The 10,901-nt window shown below is 50.3% G+C and overlaps 1 long non-coding RNA gene across 2 annotated transcripts; it reads left to right on the top strand.

Moving 5' to 3' along the window:
* The first annotated feature begins 7,777 nt into the window (after positions 1 to 7,777).
* Positions 7,778 to 10,894, top strand: LOC129488450 (uncharacterized). Of its 2 annotated transcripts, XR_008659664.2 has the most exons (4): positions 7,778 to 8,135; positions 8,430 to 8,482; positions 9,962 to 10,177; positions 10,313 to 10,894. It is a non-coding gene; the product is annotated as an uncharacterized lncRNA (long non-coding RNA). The 2 variants fall into 2 exon arrangements; XR_008659663.2 differs by having other exon boundaries at positions 7,779 to 8,135; positions 8,430 to 10,177.
* The last annotated feature ends 7 nt before the right edge of the window (positions 10,895 to 10,901 follow it).

Genomic DNA, 10,901 nt, shown 5'->3' with positions numbered 1-10,901 from the left:
GTTTGTGGCAGATGGTGGAGGGCTTCAATGCTCAGGAACCTGCATATGGATACACACTGGAGTCTTTAGCTGCCCAGCATCTGAGCCCCCTTCATATGTTGGTGGAGCCTCCCTAATGTGAGTCTTAGTGAGAAGTCAGATACTTGCTCCCCCGGCCCCTAGCAGGAAGATCACAGCCAAATCAATGCTCCCAGTCAGGACTCTAAATCTTCAATAAGTGACCCAAGGAGGAAGAGGACTGTTTATAATTCATCCCAGAGGTGGCAGCAGCAAGTGCTCAGGGTGGTGGTAGCCATGTGGGAAGCAGCCCCCAAGCCCCTTTATCAGGCTGCACTTGGGACAGGATTTAGCTAAAGTTCTAGCTGTCTAGCTTCTCTTGGCTCCTGCTTGCTTCCTGAGCCTGATTCTTGAGGCTTCCTGTCAATTCTTTGAGTTCCCTGATGTCATCCCAGTAAATTCCTCTTCTACTAAGTGAACCAGAGTCTGTTTCTGTTGTTTGCAATTAAGAACCCAAATTGGTACAAAGATCCATTGAGAGCCTTAGTCAGAGGAAATGACATGATCAGAGCACTTCGTGGGAGAGAAAAACAGAACAATAGGTTAGGGATGGATTGAAGAGGAAGAAAGAGGAATGAGAGAGGCTAGTTGGAAGGCCGTTGTGATGTTTGAGGTGTGTGGTGAACTAGGATATTGACCGTGTGAATGAAGTGGAAGAATAAGCAGATCTTGGCCACTGATTGAATACACAAAAGAGAAAAGAAGGTGAGAGTCCAAGTTTACAGCAGTTTTGAGGTTCAGTGACTAAGAAAATGATGATGTGACAAAGAGAAACAAGCAAGTTAAAGAGAACTGGTTTGGAGGGGAAAGTCATTCATTCACTTAGTCAACAAATATTAAATGCCTGGTCTATGCAAGCACTGTGCTGGGCATTGAGAAAAGAGCAGTAAACAAAACAAAGTCTCAGCCCTTAGCAAATACCTACATGAGATAATGAATCTGCATTAATAAAGCTTGAGCTGGGCATGGTGGCTCACGCCTGTAATCCCAGCACTTTGGGAGGCTGAGGTAGGTGGATCACTTGGGGTCAGAAGTTCAAGACCAGCCTGGCCAACATGGTGAAACACCCTCTCTACTAAAAATACAAAAAAATGAGCTGGGCGTGGTGGCAGGCACCTGTAATCTCAGCCACTCAGGAGGCTGAGGCCGGAGAATTGCTTGAACCTGGGAGGCGGAGGAGTCGGAGGTTGCAGTGAGCCGAGATGGCGCCATTGTACTCCAGCCTGGGCGACAGAGCAAGAGTCTGTCTCAAAAATAAAATAAAATAAAATAAAATAAAAAAATGTGCTTGAGTGGGTCGTATCACAGACATACAGCAAAACATGTCTAGCTGGCAGCTGGAACTTCAAGAAAGACCACAGCAGACCAGGTGTGGTGGCTCATACCTGTAATCCCAGCACTTTGGGAGGCCAAGATGGGTGGATCACCTGAGGTCAGGAATTCAAGACCAGCCTGGCCAACATGGCAAAACCCTGTCTCTACTAAAATACAAAAATTAGCCCAGCATGGTAGTGCACGCCATAATACCAGCTACTCAGGAGGCTAAGGCAGGAGAATCGCTTGAACCCAGGAGGCAGAGGTTGCAGTAAGCTGAAATCACACCACTGCATTCCAGCTTGGGTGACAGAGCGAGACTCTGTCTCAAAAGAAAAAAAAAGAAAGATCATAGGAAGGAAGTTTGGGCCTGAAGACAGAAGTTAGTAGTCATTTCTATAGACATTTATTTATTTATTCATTCATTCACTTATATTTATAGAGTTCCTACTATGTACTTAATACCATTCTTGGCATTAGAAATACAGCAAAAACAAGAGAGTCTCAGCTCTCGTAGGGTTTCCATTATAGAGTGTGGAGGCAGAGCATAAAGAAATACACAAATATGGTCAAATATGTGATCTATAGTATAAAGAAAAATAAAGCAAGGTAAAGGTAAGAGGAAGTTTGCTATGTTATACAGGATGTTCTGCCAAGGCTCCCCTTTTCTATGTTTATTTTGTGTGGTTTTTTTTTTTCTTTTTTAAGACAGGGTCTTGCCCTGTCAATCAGGCTGGAGTACAGTGGCTTGATCATAGCTCACTGTAGACTTGAACTCCTAGGATCAAGTGATCCTCCCGCCTCAGCCTTTCAAAGCACTGGGATTCCAGGCATGAGGCACCATACAAGGCCCCTCTCATAAGGAGATATTTCAGTGAGGTCCTGAATGAAGGAAGACAACATTCATGTGGTTATCTGGAGGAAACCTATTTCAGGCAGAGGGAGGAGGTGCAAAGGCCCTGAGGCAAGACAGGGTTTGGATTGCTCAAAGAATTTGCAGGAGGCCAGTGTGGCTGAAGTAAAGTGGATGAGAGAGAGTTGGAGGAGAAAATGAGGTGAAAGAGGTAGCAGGGAGCCAATCCTATCAGGCCTTGTAAGTCATGGTGACCTGTAAGTCTCAGCTCACTGCAACCTCCCCCTCCTGGGTTCAAGAGATTCTCCTGCCTCAGCCTCCCGAGTAGCTGGGACTACAGGTGCACATCACCACGCCCGGCTAATTTGTACTTAGTACTTTGGCTCTTGTCCTGTGTAAGATAAGAAGACTTTACAGACTTCTGAGCAGAGGAGGCACATCACATGACTGACACTTTAGAAGGATCACTTGGGCTGCTGGGTATAGAATAGACTGGGGTTGTGTAATGGCAGAATCAAGGGGAACAACTAGGAGATAGTTGTAGTCAATTAAGCCAAGAGATGATGATGGCTTAGACCAGGAAGGAATGATGGAGGAAGTGACATGTGATCAGACTTTAAATAGAAACTGATAGGGAACTAACACGATCTGCCAATGGGTTTGATGACTCTAGGATTTTTTTAACGGGAATAGCTGGCAGAGCATTTGCCATTTACTGAATAGAGAGGATTAAGAAGTACATCTAGAGCTCCAAGAATGGCCAGGCACAGTGGCTCATGCCTGTAATCCCAGCACATTGGAAGGCTGAGGTGGGTGGATCACTAGAGCTCAGGAGTTCAAGACCAGCCTGGGCAACATAGCGAAATACCCATCTCTATAAAAAATACAAAAATTAGCCAGGGGTGATGGTGCACACCTGTAGTCTCAGCTACTTGGGAGACTAAGGCAGGAGAATTTCTTGAACCCGGGAAGTCAAGGCTGCAGTGAGCCGTGTTTGCGACAAACGCACTCCAGGCTGAGCAAAAAGTGAGACCCTGTCTTTAAATAAATAAATAAATAAATAAAGCTCCAAGAATAGTGAAACTGTTTCCAGCCTTCCTGCCTGCCTGCTGGTCTTTCTTTTTGAATAATTTCACTCAAAAGCCATAATGTAGAGCCAAGCAAGACAAGGCACCCATGCAGGGGCAGAGGGGACATTGGGCTGGCATAGGTTATGAGAGCCCAAGATGGGAGAAGACAGTGTCTGCAAGAAGAGTGGAGGGAGCAGCAGCAGTGACGATGAACCAGTTGCTTACAAAGGATTAATCCAATAAGAAGAAAGAGAGAAGTTACAAAAATCGAAAAGGAGAAAACAAAAATAAGCCCTGTGGTGTTTGATTGGAATCAAAGGTGAACTCATTGTTTTTTACATGGAAAGATCAATAGATGATAGATAGATAGATGATAGATAGATAGATAGATAGATAGATAGATGATAGATAGATAGATACATAGATACATAGATACATAGATAGATAGAAACATAGTAGACATAAATGTGTATATAATAATACATGTATTTCCTAGGACTGTCCACTGAGAGGTCTGGAAACAATGACACTCCAGGAACAATGAGCACATCTAGCACCCAGATCTTGGCTTCTACACATCATTCTCTATTAAAAGAAAGAAGCATCCCTTGGAGCAGTGGCTGATTCCAGAGCTGTGGCAGAGAAATTACAAGATGAGCCTGGAACATCTCGCTGCGACAGAAAGTAAGCAAGTGCTCAAAGAATTATGGCAATAGAAACCAGCTTGGCAGCTGGACAAAATCTGGGAAATTGAGCATCAAAATAAACGATGAGGTAATGAGGAAAACACTCAACATCTGTAATATTGCTGTCAAAGTTGCATAACCTACATCTAATCATGAGGAAACAATAAATAAGCCAAAATTAAGGGCCATTCTACAATATTACTGTACTATGCTTCTAAATTGTCCTGTTCATGAAAGCAAAGGAAAGGCTTAGGAATCATCTCAGACAGAAGGAGACTGGAAAGACGTGGCAACTAAATGCAATGAATAATCCTAGACTGGATCCTTTGGTTATAAAGGACAGCATTGGGCCAATTGATGAAAGTCCAGTAAGGTCTGGGGGTTATATAGAACTAATGTATCAATGTTCATTTCCTGATTGTTAGCATTGTGTTAGATTATGAAGGAGGATGTCCTCATTTGCAGGAAATATATATTAAAATATTAGGGAGTGGCCAGGCTTGGTGGCTCACGCTTGTAATCCCAGCACTTTGGGAGGCTGAGGTGGGCGGATCACGAGGTCAGGAGATCGAGAGCACCCTGGCTAACACGGTGAAAACCCGTCTCTACTAAAAACATAAAAAAAAATTAGCCAGGCGTGGTGGCAGGTGCCTGTAGTCCCAGCCACCTGAGTCCCTGTACTCAGGAGGTTGAGGCAGGAGAATGGCGTGAACCAAGGAGGTGGAGCTTGCAGTGAGCCGAGATCGCACCACTGCACTCCAGTGTGGGAGACAGAGAAGACTCCGTCTCAAATAAGATAAAATAAAATAAAATAAAATATTAGGGAGTAATGAGGCATCATGCAGGCAACTTACTCATAAGTGGTTCAGGAAAGGGGGAAGTTCTTTGTATATCATTGTAACTTCTATACCGTTGAAATTATTTCAAAAGAAAAAGACAAGGAAAGAGTGAATGAAATCCCTGAGGCAGTGGAGAATGAGAGGAGGTTGAGGCAGTGCAATATCAACCACTGACACCAAAGGGTTCCACATATGTAAGGAGAGGGCAGCTAATAATGTGTAATGTTGCAAAAAGACAGAAGAGAATTTTTTAAAAGGTATTAAACTATTTACAAATTTTCTACATTATTAATCATGGCAGCATCTTCATACATGTGCAGTGCAATGGAAAATAAACCCATTATTCCATTCACAGACAATACTGAATGTGCATATGGATTTGGCTTCCACACGGAAGCAATTAACAACTTCTTGACTTCCCTGGGCCCTGGGATTAAGGGATTGGAAACCTGTTCTCACTACAAACCATTACAGTTTTAAAAAGAAAATCACAATGACATAATTATATTAGCGCTTGTCAGGAGGCCAGGTCCCCCAATTCCTAGTTTTAAACAGGATCATTTAAAAAATTTAGTGTATTCTGGCCAGGGGCAGTGGCTCAGTCTCTGTAACCCCAACACTTTGGGGGTTGGAGGCGGGAGGATAACTTGAGCCCAGGAGTGCAGAGACCACCTTAAACAACAAAGCGAGACTCTGTCTCTAAAAAAAAAAAAAAAAGATGGTCGTGGTGGCATGCGCCTGTAGTCCTGTAGTCCCAACTACTCAGGAGGCTGAGGTGGGAGAATCGCTTGAGCTCTGGAGATCGAGGCTGCAGCAAGCCTTGATTGCACCACTGCACTCCAGCCTGGGCGGCAGGGAGAGACTCTGTCCCAAACAAAATTACATAAATTGATTTAAATAAAATTTAATGTAATCTAATGATATAATTTGATGCTCACATTTTGGGAGAAAATAATCTGTATATAGAATTATTAATATGCCCAAGTAACACACGTTCATTATAGACAAATGGAAAATGCAGATAAACAGAGAACAAATTTTAAGCCACCTATACACCCACCATCTAAAAATAATTTGTTAGCATTTTGATGTCTATTTTAGACTTTTAAAGTGCAAATCGCATGTATAATTTTTTGCCGTTAAAGAGGGACCCTGCCCTGTGCTATTTTGTATCTTGCATCTTCTCCTCCACCCCCCATCCATTTAGAGCAAACACGGTCTCAGGAACTAAATATACTTCAAATTCCTCATTTTTAAGGACGCAGCGAGGAATTCCATTGAGCAAATGGGCGGTGACTTATGTAATCATGTTCCTATTTAAGGACTTTTACGTTGGGCGCGGAGACATAGTGCCGCAGAACCTGCGGGACGAAGCTGAGACAACTGGAAAAATGGGAGGTTGGTGGACAGCTAGCTAGGTCGCTGAGCTGGGTTTTAAGCACACAGGGACGGAGGAACGAGGGCCAGCAAGGCCGCGGCCGGCAGAAAGCAATGGGCCCGTGAAGTCGGATTTGGGCGCCGTGCGAGGCAGAGGGCGGGTGGTTCCCAAGTCAAAGGGCAGCGGATGAGTTGAACCCGAGACCCACCCAATTAACTGGGGCTACGCGCCCCAAGGCCCGAAAGCTGATGCGCGCCGCCTCTCACCAACAGAGGGCGCTGTGTTCTCAGCAGTTCGCGGTGGGCGGCTCCCAGCTGCTGGCCAGATGTAGGCAGCTGGACCGCGGGAGGCGCGAAGCCCTACCCGAGCCCCTGCAGACCCGCAGGCGGAGGAGGGAGGGGCGAAGAAGGGACGGCAGGGGGCAAGGGTGGTGGCTGAGCACTCCACTGTCGCTGCTCTGCAGACTCCCGGATTGCCTTCCCCTGTAGGGCAGAAGAGGGGCGCCTCCCACCCAGGCGGGACGTTTTCTGATACCCACCAAAGTGCAGTCTGGGCTGCCCGCGGCCCTAGGCTGCCTCAGCATGACCGAGAGGGGTCCATAGGGCGGGGCGCAGGGCCAGGAGAGACCCATGGGGCAGTCTGCAGCGGGAAAGACAGCTGGACTTTAAGGCCTTGAACTTGTGGAGAATCCAGCCCTTGACTCCAGATGTTCTAATATCCACACACACACACAGGCCGTCTCTGAGCTCTTTCTGCTCTGGGTGCGGTGTGCATTGGAGGAGTGAGAAACTGAGGCACAGCAGGATGGAGTACTGAGCAGACCCCTTCTCCCCATATTGTCTGGGGCGGAGAAGCTGCGCTAGAGTCAGAAGCTCCAGTGAAGGACCCCGGGGCCAGGGACAACCCCAGGGACCCCGCCCCCTTGACCTGCCCGCTGTCCCCACCCCTGGCCGCTCCCCAGGCTCCGGCTGGGGTAATCAGCTGCTGCGTGCTGCTGTAATTGGCGGCGCAGACCCGGCCTGGCGGAGGACCTGCGGGCGGCGCAGGGGCAGGCGAGGGGCTTAATTGCAGGGCTTTGGCCAGCAGTCTGGGCTGCAACTCCACTGGGGGGAAGGGAGCGGGCCCCTTAGCTCTTCAGGCCCGGCTTTGGAGGAAGCCAAAGGCCTTTGGGTAGGTAGCCGGGGATCCCTTCTCCGGAAACTGGGGTTTCGTGAGTTGAGGGGAGGTTGAACCCCAGCGAGGGTGAAAGGAGGAGGAGCGGGATGCCTCGGGAGAGCTGCGGGGGTGGTGGGGGCAGATTCCAAACTCCCCACCCAAACCCCAGAAGCCCTGGTTAGTCTAGTCCGAGACTCCTCCCTCATTCTGACCCCCCTCCCCTTTCTGCTGCCCCGGTTACCCCCCTTCTTGTATCCCCAGGGCGCTCCCACCCTGGGGAAGAATGTGCCCTCCTTGCGCACCCTTGCCATGGTAACGGCACACCCCCACCCCCGCGCACCGCAGCGGCCCGGCCTGGCCCCGCGGGCGGCGAGAAAAGGGGGGGGGGCGGGCGCCTCCCAGCCCCGAGGACACACCTCGGCTGCCCTGGTTACCACAGTAACCGGGGGTATTCCAAAGTGCGCAGCCGCGAAGTGGCGAAGGCTTCCTCACCATCCTATACCCCTCAACGCACCAGCAGGCGTTAGCCGCTCCAGGGAGAGACCTCCTACGCGCCAACCCTAACTTCAAGGACAAGGTCCAGAGAGGAATCATGGGGTGTCCCAGCTTCCATACACCGCGAGCCTAGGGAGCAAAGGCATCCGGGGCCCCTGAAAGCCTGGCACCTGAAAAGGGATACCCCAGTCGCCAGCTTGTCCTCCTCCCCAACCGGAGCCGGAGGGAGGCGCTGGCAGCAGGAAGCCAGGGAAGGGCCCGGAGGAGCTCAGGCCCCACAGCCGAGCGGTGATTACAGGGACCTGTCCCTCCCGCCCCCAGCTCTCACTCTCATTAAGTCATTTTTTCCCCTGTTGGAAAGTCCCTGTGCCTTGAGCGCAGGGGCTGGGGCGACCGCAGGCAGCTGCCGGCAACCACATGAGAAGTGGGGGGAGGAGGAGGAGGAGAGAAGGGGACTGTGACTACAGCCTGGCCACACTCCAACATGGAAGGCCCCCTGCCGGGGGCTAGCTGGGGGCACATTAATTTGGCGGAAGTAGGCGGAGCTCCGGGATGACCCTGACCTTGTTTCTCACCCACCAGGGCACTCCTACAACTCCAAGTCTACCTTTGAGTGCCTCTACCCTGGACCTTGGGTGACTGCAAAGCGGGATGCCTGCTTTCTGATCTCATCCCAGCCTGGCTGCCTCTCCCTGACCCTTAACCCCACCGCTGCCTTCTAATCTGTCCACCACCCTCATTCTGTTAGTTCCCTTCCTCCTCCTACTTTTTCCTCCTGCAAGGAGGTAACCTAGCATCCATCAGGTGACAGGTGTTGGTGGCAGGGGAGGTCCTCTCCTTCTCTGAATGATCTCTACCCACCTTCTGTTCTCATTTCCAAGTCTCACCTCTGATCCTTCCCAGGCTGTTGGCAAGTTCTTCCTCCCGTCTAAACTGCACCCTCCAACTTTATTCCAGCCCATTTCCCCTATTTCCCATCAGTTTATTGATCCCTGCCACACCCTTCATCCAGTATGCATAAGCTCAGTGCCGTTTGGGCCCCATTTTCCCACCCTCCATCACCTCCACATTTTCCTAATTTAGGTCCCTTATCAAGTCCCATACACCCCCTTTCAACCGTGGGCGTCACCTTTGGTCCCAGAACTCGTCAGCTTCTGGGCTTCACAAGTTAGGCTAACACATATCAGATCACCTTGACTTATGTCATTAAAATATGTCCCCTCCCTACAACTCTGGGTCCAGCCTCCTGCCCCACCCAACCACCCACCCCTCTCTCTGCATTCAACACATGCTCTGCAGCATGGCTGCTCCTACCTTCTTATCCCAGTCCTGATCCTCTACCTCTCATCTTCAGTCTCCCCTCCCCCAGCTCAGTCCTCCTTAAGCCTCGAAGGCAGAGGAGGGTTAGGCTAGGGCTAATGTTGCAGTGGACACTGCTGGGCATGGCAGCACCCCCTCAACCCCAGGCCTCCATTTCCCCCACCTCTTCTCTCCTCCTCCCTGGGATGGGAGGGAGGAAGGGGGTGGAAAACCCAGCCCCCACAGCTCTCTCCTAGGTGATCAAGAGGAAAGGAATGAGGCAGGTGTGTCTGGCTGCTCCTGCCTACCCCTCCTCCTGGGGGACTCTCACCCGCCCCGCCTGTGGGGCTGTCTTTTGGGGGATGGGGAAAGAAACCCTGTCCTCCAGAGAAGCAGCAGAGCTGAGCATTCGGAAGGACCCACTGCCACAGGCATGCCTGCGAGCTAATGGCATTTGGAGGGGAAGGAGATGAGGGGCAAGCTCATGGAGGCAAATCTCCCAGCTGGTGGGCCTACTGGGGTGTATCACTAAGAGGCCCCCAATTCCTTCTCACTTCTACCCAGGGGTAGGGAGACATGGATCAGGGTGAAAAATATGGAGGATTTCTGCTGGCTGATCATTGGGGAAAGGAACAAGTCTTTGTCCTTGCCTGGTTCGTCAAGAGGGGTGCTATTCTAGGGTAAATTGAGGCAGCCAGCGGGATCCTCAAGTGTGAGCAGCAAGAGGCCTGGATGCAGTAGGTAAAGTGTTCTTTCCCTGAGATCCTGACCTCACTCCCCTCTCCACTGCCCTCCTCCTTGAGGGTCTGTTCCAGAAAAAACATCAGATCCGAGAGTGAAGGAGAGTGCAACACTGGACCCAAACTGCTCAACAGTGTCCTCATAGGGACATGAGGGTGGGGAAGGATTGCTGACCTGCTAAGGAGCACCCTGATATGGGGATCTGGGAGCACAAGAGGCCCAGGAAGAATGTGCCCCCTGCACCTTACTTACATACCCTGCCTGGACTCAGAGAGACCAGAATCCAGACAGTGAGTCTCCGGGCCCTCCTCCGCCACCCTTTTCCCAGCCGCGCCTCCTGGCCCCACCTGCTCCCTGGGGCGCTGGGCTGGGCTGAGCTGGGTCTTGCCCAGGATTACTCCTCTGAGTGCCTCCTGTCTCTGCAGACAGTTGCTGCTGGGCACGGCCACTCGTCCTGGCTTGTGGCAGAGGGCTCAGGCACAAGGTGGGCGGTTGGAGCTCTGGCACCAGAGCCCTTCTCGACATCCCCACTGCTTCCAACCAGTCCAAGCCCCATCTCTGATTTAGAAGATGGTTGTTATTCCTCACTGGCTTACCAGCTGTCACCTCATCCCCCTTCAGCCAGTTCCCCATCAGCGATCCATGTGAGACTTGGACCAGGACACTCCCCTGCTTAAGGATCTCAAGGTTCCCATTCCTCTTTAATAAAACCCCAACTCCTTACTTTGGCTTAGAAAGACACATGATGTGACCTTTGCCGACCCTCTGAACACCTCTCCTGCTAGTCTGTTTCTTGATTTCTTCACTGCAATCACAATGGCCCCTTTGCTGTTCCTCCAGCAGGCAGAGATCTTTCTCAGCTCACACTTTCTGCCTTCACATGGCCTCTGCCGGGAATGCCCTTACCCATACTCTTTGCATGGCTTATGGTGCAGGTCCCAGCATGGGTATCACAACTCACAGAGGCCTTCCCTGAAAAAACAGTGACTTTGTCTGAGGAGCCCCACTCCCTAT

Source organism: Symphalangus syndactylus, chromosome 8, assembly GCF_028878055.3.
Source record: "Symphalangus syndactylus isolate Jambi chromosome 8, NHGRI_mSymSyn1-v2.1_pri, whole genome shotgun sequence".
Taxonomy (NCBI): domain Eukaryota; kingdom Metazoa; phylum Chordata; class Mammalia; order Primates; family Hylobatidae; genus Symphalangus; species Symphalangus syndactylus.
The sequence above is the reverse complement of the archived record's forward strand: the minus strand, read 5'-3'. Positions and strand labels throughout refer to the sequence as shown.